Below are 22,198 nucleotides of genomic sequence, written 5' to 3'. Positions count from 1 at the left end.
AGTCAACACTTTCAATGAGCTGTCCAAAATAATGACAGAAGGAGGAAATGCATTGATAGTGACAGACATAGCTGTGTAATATCAAGGATGACTAATCAAATTGCAAGCAAATTCTGAGGAAATGTTAACGTGAAAGAAAATCCATGCCATGAATAATGAACTCAAATCCATGCGGTTGATATTTTTCAAAAGGAAAATCAGAAATTCAAAAATCTTAAAAATACATTTTTAAAATAATTCTATTTAAGCATTTATAAAATTAAATGTGGTGTCCATGAGCAATTTATTGAAGTGGCTAAAGAGACCTTTTTATGTCACTAAACTAATAACATGATGTGTTTATAAGTTCTTTAATAAATATTGTTTATAAAACCAACATGTATTAACAATAGTCTTATTACAGGACTCAGCAAAGGATCAGCAACTGTTTCCAATCCCCCCTCTGCCCCTGCCAAATCTGCCCCAGAGAAAGTGACCCTCATAGATGAGAAGGTGGTAGCTATGGCAACAGAGTTGCTGGCAATCTACTTTAGTAAACAGGGGGAAGGGCTGGCAGTTTACTTTCCTGCTCCCCAAAGTGATGGGGTCTAGGGTGGTAGAGGGTATGTAGTGGATTAAAGCCTTTGTCTCAGAGCAAGCTCACATGAGGGAAAGAAAGGCTGAATCATCCCTGCTGAGCTGCTTGGCTAGGCTTCTCCTAAAACTATCCTGTATTATTGGTAGGTTCAAAATGCTGCCACCAAGCACCCTAAAACTTGCAGAGAACTGGACCAGTGGATTGGGTGCTGTAGTCCAAGGTTCCTCTGTAACTGGGTATTGGGTAAATACAACAACAAAAATTCCAAAAACCAACCCCCTTCCATGTGTAAGCTTACATGTGATGAGAAAACTGATAGCTTCTAACCATTTGAGGACATGATTGCACCAGAGAACTCCCTCTTTCACTCCTCCTTTTCCTGAGTTAAAAACGAACTTGGAGAGGCTTGTAAAAAGAAAAGAACTAAAAATCTAGTTTTATTCAATTACTACAGACTGCTTCCATCTGAGGATTTCTCATAAAATTAAAAATACTTAGTAGGTTACAAAAATAGGTTGTCAATGCACACTTAAATGTTTGTTTATTTATTGAGTTTATATACTGCCTAGTATAAAAATCTCAAGGCGGTGTACAGAATTAAAACATAAAATAAAATATAAAATATTACAATACATAAAAAGAAAAAATAGATATAAACACATTAAAATGTAAAAGTTTAGTCTCAGTTGAAGGCCTGGGAAAATAGGTATGTCTTCAGGGTCCTCCTAAAAACAAACAGAGAAGAGATACTCTTATTTCAGCAGGGAGCGCGTTCCAAAGCCCTGGGGCAGCCACAGAGACCCAGTCCCAAGTTTTATTATTATGTATTTATTTAACATATTTTTATAAAGCCCAAAACTTAGGTCTCTGGGCTGTTTACAACAAAAACAGAAAAGTTAAAACATTAGTTAACAGATAAATGACAACAAAGAAATTAAAACATTGATTAAAATAAATGACAACAGAAAGTTAAAACATAACAACAATTTTAAAACCTTAAAACAATATTTTAAAACAATGTTAAAACTATTAAAATGGTATTTAACTAAAAGCCTGGGTGAACAAATGTGTCTTTAAAGATTTTTTTAAAAAATTGTCAGAGATGGGGAGGCTCTTATTTCATCAGGGAGCACGTTCCAAAGCATCGGGGCAGCAACTGATGAGCCTGTGGCAACTGCAGATGAACCTTTCCAGATGATCTCAGTGGGTGGTGGGGCTCATGGAGAAGAAGACGTTCTCTTAAATACCCAGCGCCTAAACTGTTTAGGGCTTTATAGGTGATAACCAGCACCTTGTATTTTGCCCTGAAACGTATTGGCAGCCAGTGTCATGCCCCCACTTGAGGACATTGGAGAGGAGTGGGAGGCAGGCGACTTACTAGAAAGTGGGGAGGCGCCTGAGGAGTAGCAGGTCAGTGATGTGAATGGGGAGGTAATTGAGACAGGCCAGGGTGAGTGTTTGGCGCAGGAGGGGCCAGCAGGGCCAGGTGATCTTTGGAGAGAAGGGTCAGGATCTGAGTTTAAACGGCCCCTATCTCCTCAAGAACGCAGATGGAAAAACATCAGCAGCAGGTGAGGGAATTACAGAGGAGTAGTCAACTGGCGAGAAGACAGGAGCCAGATTGAATCTATGGCAGCTGGCAGGGATGGAGTGTTGATTAAGTGCATGTGGCTGCTGACTATAAATTGGGCAGCCTGTGCCTTGAACAAACTGCTGGAAACAACATGTCAAATTGGCTTGGAGCTTTTGTCAGAGAGATTGTGATTTTGGAATTTGGGCTTCTCACCCCTGTATTCTTGTTGAGACTGTTAAACCTGACTATTTAGCAGTAAAACTCATGACAGCCAATGTAGCTCGTTGCTTTGTTCAATACAGGAGTAATATAGTCTCTCCGAGATGACCCAGAGACCAACCTGGCTGCCACATTCTGAACCAGCTGTAGTTTCTGTAATACATACAAAGGCAGCCCCACATAGAGCGCATTACAGTAATACAGTCTGGAGGTTACCAGCAGATGTACCACTGTTCGTCGTTTAGCTCAAGAAACAGGCGCAGCTGGCATATCAGCCAAAGCTGATAAAAGGCACCTCTGGCCACTGCCTTAACCTGGGACACCAGGGAGAGGCTCAGATCCAGAAGCACCCCCAGACTGTGCACCTGTTCCTTCCAGGGAAATGTGACCCCATCCAGAACAGGTAGATCAAACTCATCTCCTGATTTTTGACCCCACAAAATAAGTACCTCCATCTTATCTGGATTCAGTCTCATTTTGTTATCCCTCATCAAGCCCATCACTGCCTCCAGGCAGGCATTTAGAGAGATTATGCCTTCTCCTGATGAGGTTGACATGGAGAAACAGATTTGGGTCCCATCAGTATACTGATAGCAGCCTGCACCAAATCTCCTGATGATCTCTCCCAGCGGTTTCATGTAGATATTTAAACAACATCGAAGACAATACGGAGCCCTGAGGGACACCATATGAAAGTTCAGATTTTGAAGAACAACAGTCTCCAAGGGACACCATTTGAAACCTGCTCAAAAGGTAGGAGAGGAATCACTGCAAAGTAGTGCCCCCCACTCCCAACACCCTAAGACGCTCCTGAAGGATACTATGGTTGATAGTATCAAAAGCCTGGAATTCACCAGCATGTCAGTCAAGACAAGGGTTCACTTCCTGTTAACTCTTTAGTGGGAGAGGTAGTTGACCTCTACATGGTAGTTATCTGGTCCTGATCTATTTTTTTTTTAAATAATTTGTTATCACAATGAGAAGACATATGAGCTATTGATTCACTGGCTCGGCCCAAAGATATTGGCCCAAAGACACCTGAAAACCTAACAAGGTCACAGTTTTCTCCTCATTCCCCTGCCACCCATTGCTTCCTTCTTCCATTGGTATGCAGATAAACAAGGCTATGAGTCAGCATTCTGTCCTCAACATGTGACCCGAAAGTACTTCATGTAATCATCACTGAAAATCTAGGACATTCTGACTGCAGGGAAAGTCCCACCTCCACCCAAATACTCCTATCTTTTCTGTGCTGTTTTCACTGAGCTTGAAAGATCTGAAAGGAAGAGTTACGAATAAAGAAAGAAAAGAATCCAAACACACATTGAAATCAACAGTAATCATTGAGATTATCAGTCTGATCTTCCTGTTTGCCATTCAGCTCTAGTGGCATAAATCAAAATATGCCATGTACAAAGTATAGCTCTTCTTTCTCCTATTAGAACCACAAGAAGGATTAAAAAACAGTAATGGAATCAACTGTGTTATTAATTTATTTCAATAATTTATAATTCACCCTTCTACACTGAAATATATTTAGGGCAGCTTACAAATTTTAGTTATTGGCTGATGTGATGAGGAAAATTACTCAAAGTAGTTCCATTGAAATTAAAAGGACAAATTGCTGAACATGATACTAATGTTCTTCATATACTAAAGTTTTTACTAACAGTTTACAAATGCTCAAAATGCTTAACATTCATTATCTCAGTAATTACAACAATATTGCAATGAAAGAGCATCTTCATAATGTGGTATATAGATTGGATAAATGAACAAAACCCCTATAAAAGAGGCTGATATTGTCTCCATATTGGAAATGGGGAGCTGAGAGGGGAATGACCTGGCTAACTTAAGATCACTTAGTGAGATCATAGCTGACATAATGTGGACATAAGGTGGACTTCCTAACCAGGGGTGTCTGAAGCAGGGGTGGGTGGGTGGCGTAGGCAGGCAGTTGGCCAGGCCTTCATGTACAGGGCCCCCACACTGCAGCACAGCAACAGAAACTAGTTCTGGCAAAGCTGAAATAACATTGATTAATCATGGGAGGGCCCACACTTTTTTTGCCCTGGGCCTCCCACAAGCTAAAGACAAGCTCTGTTCCTAAGTCATGGTGATTCTTTTATTCACAATGGTATACTAGCTGTTGACCAGAGGCACTGTTACCCCTGGATTTCTGGGCCAAAGTTCAGGGCCTCCACAACCCCTGGAGGCCTCCAAATCCTTTTAATCTGACCCGGGCGGTGTGGTTGCATTAAAAATGTGTTAAAAATACTGTGTATATGTGTGGCGGGGGCTCCAAAGGCCTTTAGGTCATAGGAACATAGGAAGCTGCCCTATACTGAGTCAGACCATTGGTCTATCTAGCTCAGTATTGTCTTCGCAGACTGGTAGTGGCAAGGTTGCAGGCAGGAATCTCTCTCAGCCCTATCTTGGAGAAGCTAGGGAGAGAACTTGAAAACTTCTGCTCTTCCCAGAGTGGCTCCATCCCCTGAGGGGAATATCATACATTGCCCACACATCAAGTCTCCCATTCATATGCAACCAGGGTGGACCCTGCTTAGCTTAGGTCATGCTTGCTACCACAAGACTAGCTCTCCTCTCCTAGGTGCAAGGAGATTTTGGTCCAGGCTCCAAAATTACCTAGGTGCACCTCTGCTCTCGCCATGAATTACAGGAGCTTGCCTAGCTACTCTTCTGGTGTCCTGGAGAAAAGAAGATGGATATCTTTCCCTGACACATGTTTAGAACTCACAGTGCAGCACTCTAACAGGATCAGGGCATTCTGAATATGCCCTAAAACTGGAGTTTTAAAAACTAGCCACTGGTGGCCCATGAGCCTGATACAACCCACGAAGCAATTTCATCTCGTCCCTGATGACACTATCTAATTTTAATAAAGGTGTGGCAAAATATTTTGTCCATAGTTTCACTTGCAAGGAAAAGAATATTGTTTTCAACATCTATGAGAGATACAGATATTTGGAACTAGAGTAGAGTAGGAAACAGGAAAAAGTGGCTGGAGCAATGAATCGAAAGAAATAATACACAGAAAGGAAGTAGAGTTTAGCACTTCTCTCCCTTGTGCTCCTTTTACAGTTAAACCTTGTTAAACCCACTTCGTATGTGAACAAGGTGGAAAGAAACACATCAGTCACTATCATGTCTGGTTTGGTCCTAAAATGGAGACCTCGCTCAAGATCAAAATGGAGACCTCGCTCAAGATCAAACTGGAAGCTAGCCTTTGGCATAACCCCCTAGTAGGGTTATAAACTGACTGAATCTATTCCTGGAGATTGTTCCCGCCTCATCCCCTCACCCCCGCCGGCAACATTTCCCCCAATATTTTTCACAATATCAAGTCATTAATATCTCTAGGATACTTTCAACAGAGAACCGGAGATTGATGTTGATTCCTGGAGCCTCCTGGCAACCCTACTCCTAGTCGCCGTTCCAGACTGTAAGGTAAAGTGTGCTGTCAAGTTGATTTTGACTCCTGGCAACCACAGAGCCATGTGGGTTTTCTTTGATAGAATACAGGAGGGGTTTACCATTGCCTCCTCCCATGCAGTGTGAGATGATGCCTTTCAGCACCTTCCTATATCGCTGTTGCCCGATATAGGTGTTTCTGGGAAACACACCAGCAGGGATTTGAACTGGCAACTTTCTGTTTGTTAGTCAAGCATTACCCCACTGCGCCACCAGACTGTAACTAAGCTTAATTAAGTATGTGTAGCTGAAACAAAGTGATATTTTTCCCCTGCTTCCCCTGCCTCAATTTCCCTCCCACCTGTGTTTTCTTCTTATGCCAATGCCTAGACTGTGCCAATGCCTCCCATGTTTTGTAAAGTGCCATGTACATGGATAGCATGAAAGAAAGAAAGAAAGAAAGAAAGAAAGAAAGAAAGAAAGAAAGAAAGAAAGAAAGAGTCTCTATGGTGTTTACATCCCTGCGCTATTCAAAATGCCCTGCTACTAAAAAGTGTTATGATGAGAGTCTGTTTACAGCCTTAAAGATTATTTTCTGTAGAAAAGTGAAATAGCAATACAGGTGGCAACTGAATTCCAGTCTTTTTTCTTTAACATATATATATTTAAAGAGTTAGTTGAACTGAGTTGGAAACAATCACACCAGGGATGATTTAGCTCAATGTCATTTGTAAAACAACAGGACTTATTGTCTTAAGGGGGAGGCATCAGTATGATTATCTTTAAGAGTTAACACCCTCTGAAGGATTTCTGCAGCTGCAGGAACACACCCTCATTGTCTCTCTGCTTTCCTGGTGAAATCTTCTATTGCTCACACTTTTCCCCTTCCCATCTTGTTTGTTTTATTTCTTAACTTTCCAACACAATGAAGTATAGAAAGTGCAAATGGCTCAAAGGGATTACATTGCCAATGTAACTAAGCACTTGACTATTTCCACATATCTCAGCTGTTAAAAGGGATAGAGGGTTTTTATCTTAAAAATGTGCATGGGGAAAAACAAAGCAACTTAGGACTATAGGAAGCTGCTGTTTGCTGAGTCAGACCATTGGTCCATTTAGCTCAGTATTGTCTACTCTGACCAGCAGTGCTTTCTAAGAAGGAACTTTTCTCAGTCCTACTTGGAGATTCCAGGGATTGAACCTAGGACATTCTGCATGCTGAACAGATGTTCTACCATGAATTACAGCCCCAACCCCTGAATGAAGTTGACATCAGTTGTTGGAAACCCATGGAAGTTGCTCTGCGTTTTATGGAAGAAAGGTCTCACACTTTTTTGTTCAGAAGAAAGTAACATTCTACTAGGTTCACTGAGGCTGCAATTCATACATACTGGGCTAACATCCATACTAATGAAGTACCAGTGCTACTTGAAAAGCCCTGATGCTTCTGATGAGTTCATCTAATTTAGCTTATGCATTGGTGGCAGCGGGGTGGGTGGGGGGGAGAGTCAAATAATGAAAGCTTCCCCAGGAAGCAGGAGCCAGCAGCCATGGAGGCGGAGGGGGCTCAGGCTGAGGGGCACTCACACTCAGATGGCAGCAGGGCGCACAGGTGAGGGGCCCACCGGGAATTTGCCCTGCTGCCCGGTGGGCCAGTCCGAGCCTAACAGGAAGTGTTCTGTGTCACCTGAAAATATGAGAGCCACACAGCCTGCAGGGTCAGATTTTCAGGTGACACAGAGGGTTTCCAGGGAAAAAGAGAAGTTGTTGAAATTCACACACACACACTGGTGAGCATTAATCTGGAACTCTTCAGAAGCACTGCCACACCACTGATTCTCCCATAACAACAGTGTTTCATTAGTCAGGATGTCAATCACCTACTTTGGAGTAAGTAATACTAAATGCAATGTGACTTATTTAAGTAAACATACCTAGTACCAGGCTGCACAGTGCCCACCATTTATAGAATTACTTCTGCAATCTGGTGCTCTGCGGATGGCTATAAACTCTGCTAAATCCAAGAAAACAGAGGAGAGCGGAAACCGTCATACCAGCTTGTGTATACGTATATGCAAATATAATTTCTTAAAAGTGTCTTAAAAACAATGTTCTTACAAACATAACATTAACAATAACAAAATCCTGTCCTCAGATGTACAATCTAAATAAAGACATACATGGGTAAGGGGAGACATAAACAGTTGTCACGTGCTTATCAAGGCCTATTTGCCACCCCACTCTCATCCCACTTCCTATGAAGCCAGTCAAGCACTACCTGTTCCCCTGCCCTGCCGGCATATAAAATGGCAGCCAGTAAGTCTCCCCTGTCCTAGGGTTCACCTAGGGAAGCCACAGATCTATTTCAGGATTTTCTAGTCCACAGCTCAAGGCTACTGCTGCAGCTGAAATCCACCTAAAATATAATCTGGAATTAAATTTGATGAAGTAATTTTATCAAGGGGAGGGGGAACTTTGTAGTACTGTATTACTTATAAGAGGTGGCCTAAATCATGGCATGGAGGCATCAGAATTAGGATAGCCAGAATTAGGATAGAAGCTATTTTTCTCAGTAATTTTTCCAATATTTTAAGACCAAACCATTAAAAACTCCAGGAATATTTTCAATAGTTTTCTGGATATTATCAAAGGAACATAGGAAGCTGCCGTATACTGAGTCACACCATTGATCTATCTAGCTCAGTATTGTCTTCACAGACTGGCAGTGGCTTCTCTAAGGTTGTAGGCAGCAATCTCTCTCAACCCTATCTTGGAAAAGCCAGGGAGGGAACTTGGAACCTAGATGCTCTTGCCAGAGCAGCTCTTAAGGGGAATATCTTCCAGTGCTCACACTTCTAGTCTCCCATTCATATGCAACCAGGGCAGACCCTGCTTAGCTAAGGTGACATGTCATGCTTGCTACCACAAGACCACCTCTCCTTTCCCAGAGACTCCAGGTCAAGCCCAGAGGGTTAGCATAGGTTACAATCATATGGAGGATGTGTCTTTGAAGGGGTTTTAAATATATACACCTCAGATAAAAGGGTTGTACTGCACCTAACAAACGACAAGCATATTGAACTACTACTACTATTTATTTATTTATTTGCCACATTTCTATTCCACCCCATATACAAATCTCTGGGAGGTTTACAATCTAAAACACAACAACTGTTAAAACATTAACACAATTAAAACAATTTAAAATATAGATAAAAAATCTAAAACTTAACACTTCAAAACCACTGTACAAATTAAAAGCCTGATTAAACAGGTATGTTTTTAAATTTTTCTTAAAAACACCCAGAGAAGGAGAGGTTCTAATTTTGTTAGGAAATGCATCCCAAAGTCTTGGGGCAACCCTAGAAAAGGCCTGGTTTTGAGTTGCCACCCACCTAGTCGGTGACAACCATCACTGGACCTCCCCTGATGATCTTAATAGGCAGGAGGTCATGAAGGCCCAAGCCTTTCAGAGCTTTATTTACATAGGCTATTTACATGTTTAAAATACTTTCCTCAAAGATGCAAGTGCAGATAATTCTATGCTAAATTAATTGGCATCTATTTGCACAGCAGGTACATGTCATTTGTGAGCTCAGAACTCTCGTTATTAGGTGTTGAAAAAGCCTTTGGGAACAGATGGGTGTGCAGACTCCAAGGATTTCCTAATGGCACCATTCTAGGTAATGGTGAGACAAGGATGGCTGTGAAAAGTTGTTGTGGTTTTTCAAACTTGTAGGAGAGGCAAGAGTACATATCCACCAGCAGTAAGTCCCCCACCCCACCCCCGGCTTTGAAAAACCACTTTCTATGACAGGCTTGCTCCTTTTCATATACAAAGCACATCCATCTTTTACCAAGAATAAACCAAGGTGGAAACCATCCTTTGTTTGACTTTGCTAACTGACTGATTACCCACATGGAGAGGGGCCGTTCCAGGGGCATTGCTACAACTGAACAAGGGGTGGGGTGCGTCCCTCCCCACTGCTGGCTGGTTATGTTGCTTTATAGTCTCCCCCTCGCACCTCTCTTAAGAGGGGGGGGATCTTCACTTTTTGTCCCAGGGCCCACTCCAGCCATGCTATGCCTCTGGGCTGCTCCAACATTCTGCCCTACATGATTATGCACCAATGGGATGTGTTGGAGATTTGTGTGCCCATGGTTTTCCTCCTGTGATTTGGTGGGCTGGTTGGGTGGTATTACCTGAAATGTCCCAAAGAGAGGCAGGTTGAGGGGAAAGACTCATTCTAGCAAAGATGTTCAGTCTTGAATGGAAATGTTTCATTGGGAGAGATATAAACATTTATTTGTTTATATCTATGTAAACCACTTTGGGAACTTATGTTGAAAAGCGGTATATAAATATCCATTGTATAGTATAGTATAGTATAGTATAGTATAGTATAGTATAGTATAGTATAGTATAGTATAGTAAAAGGGAGAACAATCAAGATCTAGCTTCTGGCGGGGGGGGAATCATGAGTCACAGAGAGACAAAAGACTGACAGAATGTAAAATATATCATGCTTCTATATTAATAAGCAATGGCATAGAACAGAATTATTCTGTATTAGTACTCAGAGTTTAATCTAAATATTAAATTAAATTAAATGTTTAATATTTGTGAAATATCTCCTGGCAGGCACTAAACAAATGCCAAATAGTATTGTAAATATATTCAAAAAATCAAGAATGCCAAAATAAGCCTCGACGTTTATAGTGATGAGATAATTGGTTACATTAAAAAACAAACAAACCTGGGCATATATACCTGCCCACTCCACCGTCCTGGGCCAAGAATGTTGTTGCAGGACAGGAAGGGCGCCAGGGAGGCCTTCCTTGCTTCTTCAAAGGAGCTTTTCTTCAAAAAGAAACAAGTCACCAGGGCTGTAATATGTACATGGGACTCACTTGAGCCCTGCAGAGCAGGGAGATTTTTATCAGTGGGAGGAAAAGGGGAAAGGGAAAAGAAACAAGGCAGACAGGATGATATGCCTTCTGTTCAAGCTTTTGGGAATGAGAAACCTGTTTTTCCCTTTTCTCTATTATGTCACTCAAGCAGCATAATAAACATGTTAATGAAGCCTTAAAGTTGTTTAATTAAAAACTCTACGCAGAGTCAAAAGCGGAATGGCCTCTGGCTGTGCTTGCTTTGCCACGTTGCTCCTTGCTTGCATGGCTTGCAGCGCCCACTCTTTTCTGAGGGCCAAATTGCCGTGGCTCTGATGGGATTAGGCTTTAATCTCTACAGCAGTCCCCAAAAGCTGTCATTCCACTGAAGAAATCAAGGAGAGAGGTATGACAAATGACCAATTCTCTGGCACCCTGGAGCTTCCTTTGCCCTCTGGTAAGCAGGTGATGGACTCGGTGTGTATAGCACTGGGCCTGCTGCTTTTACCAGGGCTAGGAAGGAAGCTGCTGGTGCAAGGGAAGTCCTCCAACCTTGTTAACACATGGAGGCTCTGCAAGGTTGGGCCCATGCTTGACAGGCTCTTGCGGGTAAGGCTTTGATGGGCTCTCCAGGCTCTAGTGATGGCTTAACTGCAGCCTTTTGCAAACGAACCGACAAAAGTCCCAGTGTAAAGGTCAAGTCCCACTGTAAAGGGTACTGTAAACTTATTTATTTGAGCCCAACGCGTTTTGGCCGAAGCCTTCAGGGGCAAAATCTTATCCAATGTAATCCTGTTAAAGCAAAAAAACCTTCTTCAAAAACAAGAAACGATATCTTGGACTACCAAAGTTGATGGAGCACATTTGCTGCTATTTTACTAATGTGAAGCAGAGTGGCAGCAGCCCAGAGTGTTTCATAGTGGATGTGCTGGTGGCCACCATCTCCCCCCCCTTTTTTACAACAGTGTAATGCATCTGTTGGACCTGCAAGGCAGAGGAGCAGCAACCACTAAATTGCAAGCACTCTGGGTCATTCTGCCACCCAGGTAAGCCACAGTGGAGGGTGGGCTTCCGGGTGCTCTCCCTAATTGTGAATGGTTTTTCCTTCAGGGGTGATGGTGCAAGGGCCTCTGAAGGAAGACCATTCATGGATAGGCCCCTGGGGATAGGGAGGGCAGGAGACAGCAGTGATTGAGTTGTCATTCAAATGCTAAGTACTGGCCAGGCTGTCAGGGCCAGGCCATAGGGCTTTTGATGGTACTGGGCCATGGCTGAACTTAGCCAATCTCTGATGCCAACCCTGACTTGCTGGCTCTGGGTAAACCGATGCAATTCAGACAAAGATATGCATGCTCAGATTCCAATTGACCTTAAACAGTTAATTTTTGACAGCCATGATTGACTGCCATGATTGAGCATGATTAATTTTCTCTGGGTTGTATTCACTGCTACTAGAGATGTCTTAGGATGCAACCAGAGATTGAGGAGATCCATGAACAGGATCTCCCAGTATTTAAAAAGTGGAGGTCATGGGCAGGAAGACATCTGAATTAAATTGGGGTCCTGGCACTAAGGGATGGGACAAACTCTTTACCTCATGGCATTTTCACAATTAAAATAGCTCTCCTGCCACTGAACTATTACCCTGCAGGGGGGTGTATGGTACTCGGCAGAGCAAATAGCAATTTTGGGATCATTTTAATCAGGAAATCAATGCAGGAGAATGGGGTTTACCCCCCTCCTTTAATATGCAACCTCATCCTCCATAGCTAACTATTATTTTAAAAAAACCTGCAAGAGTTTCTAATCAGTCACCTCCTGTGCCGTGGGTAGATACAACCTTACTATTTGTTGTATTATTTTCTTGCAAGCCAAGTTGAACATTTGTGCAGAACCCTATCCATTTCAGTGAATTACTGGGAAGGAGTCAAACCCAGCAGCATGAATATGTGCTCCAGGGGTGGGAAATGTTGCAGGTACATTTGGTGAATTTTGGCTGCATAGACTAGAAGTGTATCATCATTCTGTGATGTGTTTCAAGGGAGTATGCCAGTATAGAAAAATGTAATAATTTGAACATGTTCTGACTTTTCCTGTATCGTCCTCAGTCTAGAATTAATTTGTGTTCTTCCTTAACTGCTAATTGGGATTTATAGAAGGCTTTTAGGGCTGATTTTTAAGGATTATATAAAAAGCATTAGCATGATAGACAGGCTAGCTCTAGCAAGGAGAATTAAGACTTGCTTATTCAAAAGCACTCTGACATGTAGTTTCCTTTTGATTGACATAGTGCTTTGGCTTCTTTCTCCTGTTTTGAAATTTGCACCAGATCATCTGTTTTTCAAGACGAATAATGAATGGCTGAGTGATTAATTATACTTTCTGAATCTATTCTTGGGAGAAAGGCTGGCCTTCTTTGTAATGAAAAGAGCAGCAGCAATGGTATAATTTCCACACAAGCTTGTTGTAAACCCTCTCCTGGAGGTTTTCCACACGTGGCTTTATGCCTTGGCCTTTATGTGTCTGAAGAGCGAATCTGCCTCACAGCAGATTAACAAGATGTTTACTTTGGGGGATTAGTTTGACAGTTCACATAGCTGTCAGCCCCTCCACACACACTCCCTGGCAGATCTTTTCCCTGTGCGTTTGCATCTACCTGGTCCAGGTTTTCCCTCCAACACAGAGGAAGAAATAAGAGAGTTTCTTTTTTAAATAGTTAAGAGCAAGAACAAATTGTCAAACAGCTGGATCAAACAGCAAGATGCTTAACCCTTCCCTTTGTGAGTGACGGCCTTCATCACATAATATCTACCTCCCCTGCCCCCCCCCCCCAATTGAATCAGCCTAGACAACAAAGGGCTCAGGTTAAATCCATTCTGCATAACTAAAGCCTATGTAAAACATAGCAAGACACACATTTGGGAGTCTGTGCTTGAGTTTAACTCAAGAATTCCTCTCCCCCAACAGAGTATCACCAATCTACAACACACACACACACCCCGCACCGAGCATTGGCAATTGCAAATCACTAAGAGCAGACCATACCCCAAACAGCTGACAAACTCCCTTTCATTGATAAAAACTCGGATTTACTGGCATGACCACCCCAAACATAACAGAGAAAACTGCAGGGCATAACAAAAGCCCTGGGCTATTTTTCAAAAGCCTTTGAAACAATCGGATTTTTTTTAAAACCAGACATACTTCAGGCTAAGCCAGAATCCACAGCCTCCATTCGGGGAAAACCAAAGTCCTGTCTGTCCTGGTCCCTGATAGCCCGCAGGGAGGTCGGGGTAAATCCAGCGAATATGTGGACTGGCACACTCCAATCAGGAGTGGATTCGCAATAAAAACCCTGTCTGAAAAGCCTCCTGGGGAAAGGCGTGATCAGTGCACTTAGTCACATTGCTGTACTTCAAAATCCCAACGGGGATAGATACATCTTTAGAATGACTTGCTGCCAAAGGGTTCTTTTCCCAAGGGGAAATAGCAAGCAAACTGAGACCCTGCCTTGTGGAGAAGGATCATGGTGGAGGTGGGTGAATGTTAAAGCCCCCCGTCTCCTCAGTCCCCCGTTAAGTACCCCAAGTCAGCTGCTATTGTGTTCAACAGCAAGTGCATGCACACATAGAGTGGTACATGCTCAGGTTCCCCTTTTAAACATTGTGCCAAACACATGGATGGCAGGGGCAGGGCTGGCGGGCAGGATAGCATCACGGTGGGGGTCAGTGGGTACAGCCCCCCTTCTGCTCTGGACATTTGTTATATGCATGGAGGGCGTGACTGAATAGTCTATTTCCCTCCATTTCCATCCCCATCTCGCTGTCTCTATCTATTTGTACTACACTCCTAGCTACATATATCTGACTACACTCATAACTCAGTGTTTGCTGATGCCTATGTGGCATTCACATTCTGCCAGAATCCTTTCAATGCCTGGAGGTATCAGTTCTGACTGGCTGCAACTGCTGAGTTTATCAGCAAAAACACATGCTTGCCAAGCCACCTAATGGCGCAGCGGGGAAATGACTTGATTAGCAAGCATGAGGTTGCCAGTTCAAATCCCTGCTGGTATGTTTCCTGGACTATGGGAAACGCCTATATTGGGCAGCAGCGATATAGGAAGGTGCTAAAAGGCATCATCTCATACTGCACAGGAGATGGCAATGGTCAACCCCTCCTGTGTTCTACCAAAGACAACCTCAGGGCTATGTGGTCACTTGACAGCACACTTTACCTTTACTTTAGCAGCATTAGTATAATTTCCCAGACCCCTTTTTATCCAGCAGCCAGAGGCAAACAATATACTTAGGGACTATTCTCTGCCATGGTCCTCTGATAGCTAGGAAGGGCAAGACAGTTTTCTGGTAGCTTTCTGCCACACAAGGTGCCACTTATTATGGTAAGACTGGTCCTGGGCATTCTGACACACTCTCGTACTATGGGTTTCTTCATCATTTCTCCATTGGTTTGCCTTGCATGCCAGCAGATAAAGATTATCTGAGAATCACCATTGTCCTGGAAGGTCAAGGCTGCATAGTTTGACAAATCCAGTGGATCCTAAGAAAAACACATCATTGAAATGAACTCCTTGCACAGGGCCATACTCTGTGATATTTTTCTTTGACTAGGATTTGCAATTAGCTGCACAATGATGTTGGAGCACTTAGTAAATATTAAGATTGTGAAAGTAACCTATTAAAGTCTTTCCTTTTTCTCCTTCTATGACCATGAAACACAATATGAAAATATAAAGAAAAATTGTGCAACTGCATGGAAAAGATCCTAAGCAAGAGACTATTATTATTATTATGAATAATAATAATTAAATTTATACCCCGCCCAAACTTACGCCTCTTATGTCTCTTACGACTCTTACGACTAGTCAGATAAACCCCCAAACCAACATCTCAGCTGATACAGGGAAGCTCTAGTTTAGTTGCCTAGAACTGCAGGCACATTCAGCACAGTATTCTCATCTTGCTGTAATTAAGAACACTAGAATAAGCCAAAGCCGTGTTTGACAGCACTTAACTAACTGCCTTGGCTTTAGAACTACTTCCTATGTAAACACACAAAAAATCTTATGCAGGTTTAACCAAGACTTTATTCAGAAACAAACTCTATTTTTTCCTTTCCCCTCCTCTTTCTTTCTGACACCCCCCCACCAGGATAGGGATGTATGAGCCAGCTCAAGTCAAACTGTGGTTCAAACTGAACTGGTCTGGTTTGGGCAGTCCGAGTTCAAACCGGACTGCCCACCCCACCCAAGGGATATGCCGGTCCGAGTTTGAACTGGACCAGTCCCGGTTTGAACTGGACCTGTCCAGGGGTCTACTGGTAAAGGGGAATCCAGTGATTACTGTACGGTTGACTAGATTATTATTTATAAATGATACAAGAAGTAAAAAGATTTAACCATCGAACCGCTGTCTTAAATTATAAATATACTACTGCTAAAGACCATGGTCTTTATTTGCTATCTTTTATGGCTGCTGTATCTGAGTTAGAAACACTAGCGGACATTATGAGGAAAATTACTCAAAGTAGTCCAACTAAAATTGAAAGGGCAAATTAGGCAAAGCATAACTTGTCCTAATTTCAATGGGAATCCTTTGAAAATTTTTCCTCATCATGTCAGCCATCATATTTTCTATTTTATGCCTGAGGACCAGAGTAGGGACACACCATGACAAAACAGCACTCAAATCCTGGGCCAAGTGTCATTTGCAACTTTTCTTAAAACAATAAGCGAATCTGGAATTCCCAGGGCCATCTGTCAGTCATTGTTTTCTTCAACCATTTCAGCTGTGGGCATGTATGTCTAACTTTATCTATCCCTTTCATTAAAGTCAATCAGCAAGGGACAGTTGCATGGGAAACCTTTGTAGTGGGAATTCATAAACACTGATGTTGTGAGCCTCCCTAAATCAAGTAAATCTATTCAAGCCATCCTAGTATAACTAAGGTGCAGGAAAGATTGCTCACCTGCCTTGGAATGAGTCAGTTTTCCTGGAAACTGACTTACTTTCTTACTTTCTCTATCTTGGAAAGTAAGGTAAAGGTAAAGTTGGCAACCACAGAGCCCTGTGGTTGTCTTTGGTAGAATACAGGAGGGGTTTACCATTGCCATCTCCCACGTAGTATGAGATGATGCCTTTCAGCATCTTCCTATATCGCTGCTGCCTGATACAGGTGCTTCCCATAGTTTGGGAAACATAATCATAATCCTAGAAACATAACCATAATCCTGGAAACATAATCGTAATCTGGGGACATATACCAGCGGGGATTCAAACCAGCAACCTCTTGCTCCCTAGGCAAGAGACTTCCCCGCTGCGCCATTAGGTGGCTTTTATCTTGGAAAGTAGAGCAGGTAAAAATGGGACAAGGCCACTGATATCCTTTAAGATGTTGATGGAGAACTCTTATTGAAATTGCTAACTTCTGACCCAATTAAACTGTGTTGCCGTAATAGCTCTATGGCAGTAAGGCGGTATTTAGAAGCAGTGACTACTGCATGCTACTGAAGGACATTCTTCTGCCCTCTCCTCTTGCCTAGTGTAGTAAGCTGGACTCCAGTTCAACCTAGAAAACATAGTCCTCTTGCAACGTTAATTAGTATGAGCTAGGAACAACAGAGCTAATCAGATGCTACTGTTTTATCAATTACAAAGGAACGAGTGGGTGAGCATTTGACCTCTTGGATCAAATCACAACTTTAAAAAAAGGATCTAGAAAGAGGTGAGGAGAATCAGGGAGAGGTTTACATGATGCAGCCTAGGAATTACTCACCCATGGTTAGGGTACTCTCTTGCACTTACAAAGGCTGGGTCTATAGGACTTATGTTCATATAGCTCTAAATTGCACCCAAGAGTTCAAAAATCACTTGCAAACATTAATTAAAGTGAAACTCAAAACACCCTGTAATTACTCCAGTGGTTCAAATAAATATGCAGGGTTACTGGTCTAGTTTTGAATGGAGATGGCTGTGCTAGGCACTGTACAAACACATATGCAATCAAATCAGCAATACACTACCTGCAACAGGGCAGGAGTTAACAGAGAGTAGCAAATTGATGGGCAAAGAAATCTTATGGTGCTGGCTGGTATGCCACGTGTCTGCTATGCAAGCTGTAATCCTACCGTCAACCAGCAGCACACCTGCAGAAACAACTGCTAGCATAGCAAAACTACAGATGTGTCTAGAGTATCCCTGAAAATGTTGCCTCCACCCACAATCATGATGCTGCTTGTCTGCAATACCCCACATTACCCATCCACAGAAGGCACCAATCAGTATGCAGTGATGACCAAACAATTCTATGGTATCATTTAACTCAGCACTCTCAGTATGCAATATGTGCTGTTTTTCTTCCCTCCACTGACACAGGGGGGCTCTTTCCTTTCCCCCTTGCTGGTGGAGGAGGACCTCTTTCATCCCCATAGTGGGAGCTCTTTCTTCTGCCTTTCCTCTGTTGGCAGAGGGTGGGGGAGGCACTTTGCTTTCTTCCCAGTTGGTAGTTGAGGAACTCTTTCCCCTTCCTCCTGTCCCCACTCCTTCCCTTGCTGCTGCTGCTGCCACTTCTCAATCTTCTCCTGCTTCCTGACTTTTGAAAAGGCAGAGGGCAGGGAGTGAGTGAGGGAAGTAAGTAAATACTTGTGGAGGAGTAGGGGCTGCTGCCTGCCACAAAGTTAAGGGGGGTGCCAGGGAGAGGTGCAGTAAGCAGTGGCTAGGTCATTTTGGAGCCTGGACCTGAAGGACTTTGGAGCTGCCCCCCTCCCGCCACGAGCCCCTTCTGCCATGAGGCTTCCCAACTTTTTCAACATGGTTTTTAATAGACATGCTAAGACTATGGAATGCGAAACACAGAGCTAGCGGGCCTAATAAAGACTCAGTGAAGCTCTTCTCATGATCAGTGAGAAGAGCTTTGGGGCTAGCTGCTGGGAGAGTGGGCTTAGTCCGCTCTCCCCACAGACGAGCAGCAGCTAGTAGCTGAGCGGCCAGATCGGCTGCCCACACAACTGCTGGCTCCGTCACAGAGTTGGCAGAGGTGGTGGGGATCGGGGGATGCGTGCAAAGTGTGTGGGGAATTCTGGAGAGACCCCCGAGCCTGGGAGGCTGCTTGCAGCTTCCTGGTCGGGTGTCTACTCGCGTGTTGCTGCGCACAGTGGCAACACAGAAGCCAAAAGGTGTGGTTAACGGAGTGCTTGCTCCGTTAACCTTGTCTTAGAGGAGGGGTAGTTAGGTGGGCTAGCTGACTTGGAAGCACTGGGCTCGCCTGCAAGCCCGGTGGTTCCCACAATCCCTGGGAAGCAGGCTAAGCTCCCTTAGCCCGCTTTCCAGTGATCGTGAGAATAGCTCCATTGTCTTACTTGCTCCATATCTGGCATCAACAGAGAGCTCTTGTTCACCCAGCATTTGTGTAGTTTGCAGTCACATCATGGCCCCCTTCAAACCAGAAGGGACCTGCCAGCAATCCTCCCCTTACACACACACTTACTTGACTGGCAGTGTATCTAATTCCACTAAAAATAAGGCTACTTCAAGCCAACATCTGGGAGCAGCTGGCCTCATGGTGAGCATACCCCATGGGTGAGCATACCGGGAGCAGAGGGAAGGTCACACCCACATCCTCACATTTGGGGTGTGTGTGTGTGTGTGTGTGTGTGTGTATGTGTATTTGTGCGTGTGCCTTGAGAGAAAGAGAATGTTTTTAAAAAATAAGGAGAGAAGCCCAGAGCATTGGTGGCAATAAAGTTAGCTGTCTGCGTGCCTCTCCCGTGGGAGAGGAGAGACGGTTCTTCTTTTGGGAGAACCCTAGCCCTAACCCTGGAAGTGCCACATACTGTACAGGACTCAGGAGGCCAGATGTTTCTCCCTGCCCCCCCACCCCAAGAAAGTCTACTGTTTACAGGAATCTTTCAGCCATCCCCCAAGGGAAATACATTACATACAGTGCTTCAAATGCTGAACAGGGCATTTGCTTTGCAAATGGACTGGGACAATGCATGATTGCTACTACAAGACTTGCAGCTTATCAAGCAAAACTAAAGCCATTACAGTCAGAAGTTTTTTCTCCTGCATCAGATTTTTATCCTGCAATTAATACCCACATAGTTGAGAACCAGTGTGGAACTGTGTAGTGATTAGAGTGCTAAATTCTAGGACTGGGGGACTTGTGTAGAAAAGTAACCGGCAAGATCTTGTATGAGCTTTGCAACACTCTCTGTGCATCCTCCAAGCTACAACTTGCTTGGCCAAAACTAGCAATGCGACTGGAAATTTTATGAAGGAAAGGGGTGGGGGAAGAAAGGTCCAAAAGGCATCACCAACCTGCAGCTTTAGGTTTTGAAAGCAAAGGCTAAGGCTGCCTGGAGAAAGTCTGGGTTCTCTGTGTGTATCTTTGTTCTGCACTCCCTCCCTGTTCCCCGGGCCCGAGATTAAAAAATAAAAGACTTGCTCACACCTTCAGTTTTGTCCTAGCCTCTGCTTCAGATGATCTGCCTGCCTGGTCTGTCTCCAGCTTCACTTGGAACATTTTTCTTTTTGGCCTCTGGGATTTCTTGAAGTAAAAAAGTATTTTCCAATTTTTTTTTCCTTGGAGACATTGGAGTCAGGGCTGGAGAAGGATCTCCTGCAAGCTTCACAGTCTCTTTCTCTCCCTGTCCCAGCTAGCCATGCCACCCTGCTCTTGCAGAGATTACTGCCTGCGTCCTCCCCCTGCCACTCAGAGAGTGATAAAGATCTGCTGAAAACTTTGCAAGTAATGGCCCATTACTTGTTGACAGGGGAGGGGTGCACTACAGCTCAGCTGAGCCTTCTAATCAGAGGCAAGTGAAGTGAGAGCAGGTGCTCACTGCAGCAGCGGCAGAGGCAGGAGTCAACAGAGCCCACTTCTCAGCATGCTCTTCCCCACACACCAAGTAGAGAGAGGAGAAGGGATGTTGGGCATGCGGGGCCCTCAAAAATGCGAGGCCCCTAGCAAATTTGCTACTACGTTAATCCGCCATAGGCCTGATAATTCAACCAGAAATTTTAATGGAAGAAGAAACATGAGCAGTGGGGAGGAATTGAGTCCCACTTGACAAAGATCCAAACTAGACAAGACGTTAAGTGCCTCATTGTCTATTGATTTTGAAATTAAAAATGCGAGAGGCCATAATATGCACCAGGAAGGTGTGTGTGTGTTTTTAACTGTTAGTTCTATACCTCAAACTAAGGATGTGCGAACTGGTTCGAATTCAAACCATGGTGGTTCAAAGGTTTGAATTTGAACCGAACCAGCCATCAGGTTCAAGCTGCAGGTTCGAATTCGAACCGAACCAGGGGGTGGTTCGATTCAAACCGGTTCAGACATCCAAAAATTGGTAGGATGGTAGCTGGCCCCCAGGGGTACCTGCCACCCAAAACCCAAAGCAATCGGACACTTGTATGATTTTTTATGATTTTTTGAAAATTATTTTTAATTTTTTCTCATAGGGTATAATGGGACTCGAACCAGGCCATTATTCCTTATTGTGGAGCACCCATGGGTGCCAACAATCACCTAAACCCTGAAGCAATCGGACAGTACTACGATTTTTTTATGAATATTTGAAATATTTTCAATTATTTTTCTCATAGAGTATAATGGGACCAGAACCAGTCCATATCCCCTACTGTGGAGCACCTAGGGGCACAAAAGCGGGGTGGGTGGTAGACAGACAGACAGATATTTCAAATATTCATAAAAAAATCATAGGGGTGTCTGATTGCTTTGGTGTTTGCATGGTTGTTGGCACCCATGGGTGCTCCACAATAAGGAATAATGGGCTGGTTGGAATCCCATTATATCCTATGAGAAAAAATAGAAATAATTTTCAAAAATTCATAAAAAATCGTACAAGTGTCCGATTGCTTTGGGGTTTGGGTGGCAGGTACCCCTGGTGCCAGCTACCATCCTACCAATTTTTGGATGTCCGAACCAGTTCGAACTGGTTCTAACTGGTTCAAATTCAAACCGAACCAGGGGGAGGTTCGAGCAAAACCAAAACCGAACCACCCCCTCCTGGTTCGAACCTGGTTCAAATTCGAATTGAACCGGGCAAACTGGTTTTGTGCCCATTCCTACCTCAAACGCCCCCCCACCACACATCTCATCCTGAAGCTATTATGGGTCTCTGATGGTACACTGCAGAAAATGGAAGGTGTCTTTAGCAAACTGTTGGAGGGGATAAATTTTTGGTGGGAAAGTGGCATGGAGGAAAAGCTTATACCCCCTACCTCTATGCCACAGTCCTGATCTCGATGGGACCCCCTCAAGTTACATGTATAATGTTTACTTTTAAATAACGCTCAAACTAGGCAATAACATATTGAACATCTCACCTAGTTGGGCCGTAACACTCTACTTATGCAGCCATTATGAGGCCTTTGTAGTCACTAAGCCCATGACCTGTCCCTTTCCTTCCCCTGACCCCATGCATGGGAGGGCTCTCCCAGCCATGTGGCCTTTATGATGTC

The 22,198-nt window shown here is 43.6% G+C and overlaps 1 long non-coding RNA gene across 2 annotated transcripts; it reads right to left on the bottom strand.

The window, feature by feature from the left end:
- Nucleotides 1-1,146: 1,146 nt before the first annotated feature.
- Nucleotides 1,147-22,173, bottom strand: LOC128340608 (uncharacterized). Of its 2 annotated transcripts, none has more exons than XR_008313829.1 (5): nt 22,064-22,173; nt 20,163-20,258; nt 10,559-10,662; nt 7,736-7,815; nt 1,147-1,302 (listed from the first exon to the last, which is right to left on the bottom strand). It is a non-coding gene; the product is annotated as an uncharacterized LOC128340608 (long non-coding RNA). The 2 variants fall into 2 exon arrangements; XR_008313830.1 differs by having other exon boundaries at nt 7,736-7,812.
- Nucleotides 22,174-22,198: the final 25 nt, after the last annotated feature.

Source organism: Hemicordylus capensis, chromosome 1, assembly GCF_027244095.1.
Source record: "Hemicordylus capensis ecotype Gifberg chromosome 1, rHemCap1.1.pri, whole genome shotgun sequence".
NCBI lineage: Eukaryota > Metazoa > Chordata > Lepidosauria > Squamata > Cordylidae > Hemicordylus > Hemicordylus capensis.
This window is presented reverse-complemented; position numbering and strand designations above follow the sequence as displayed.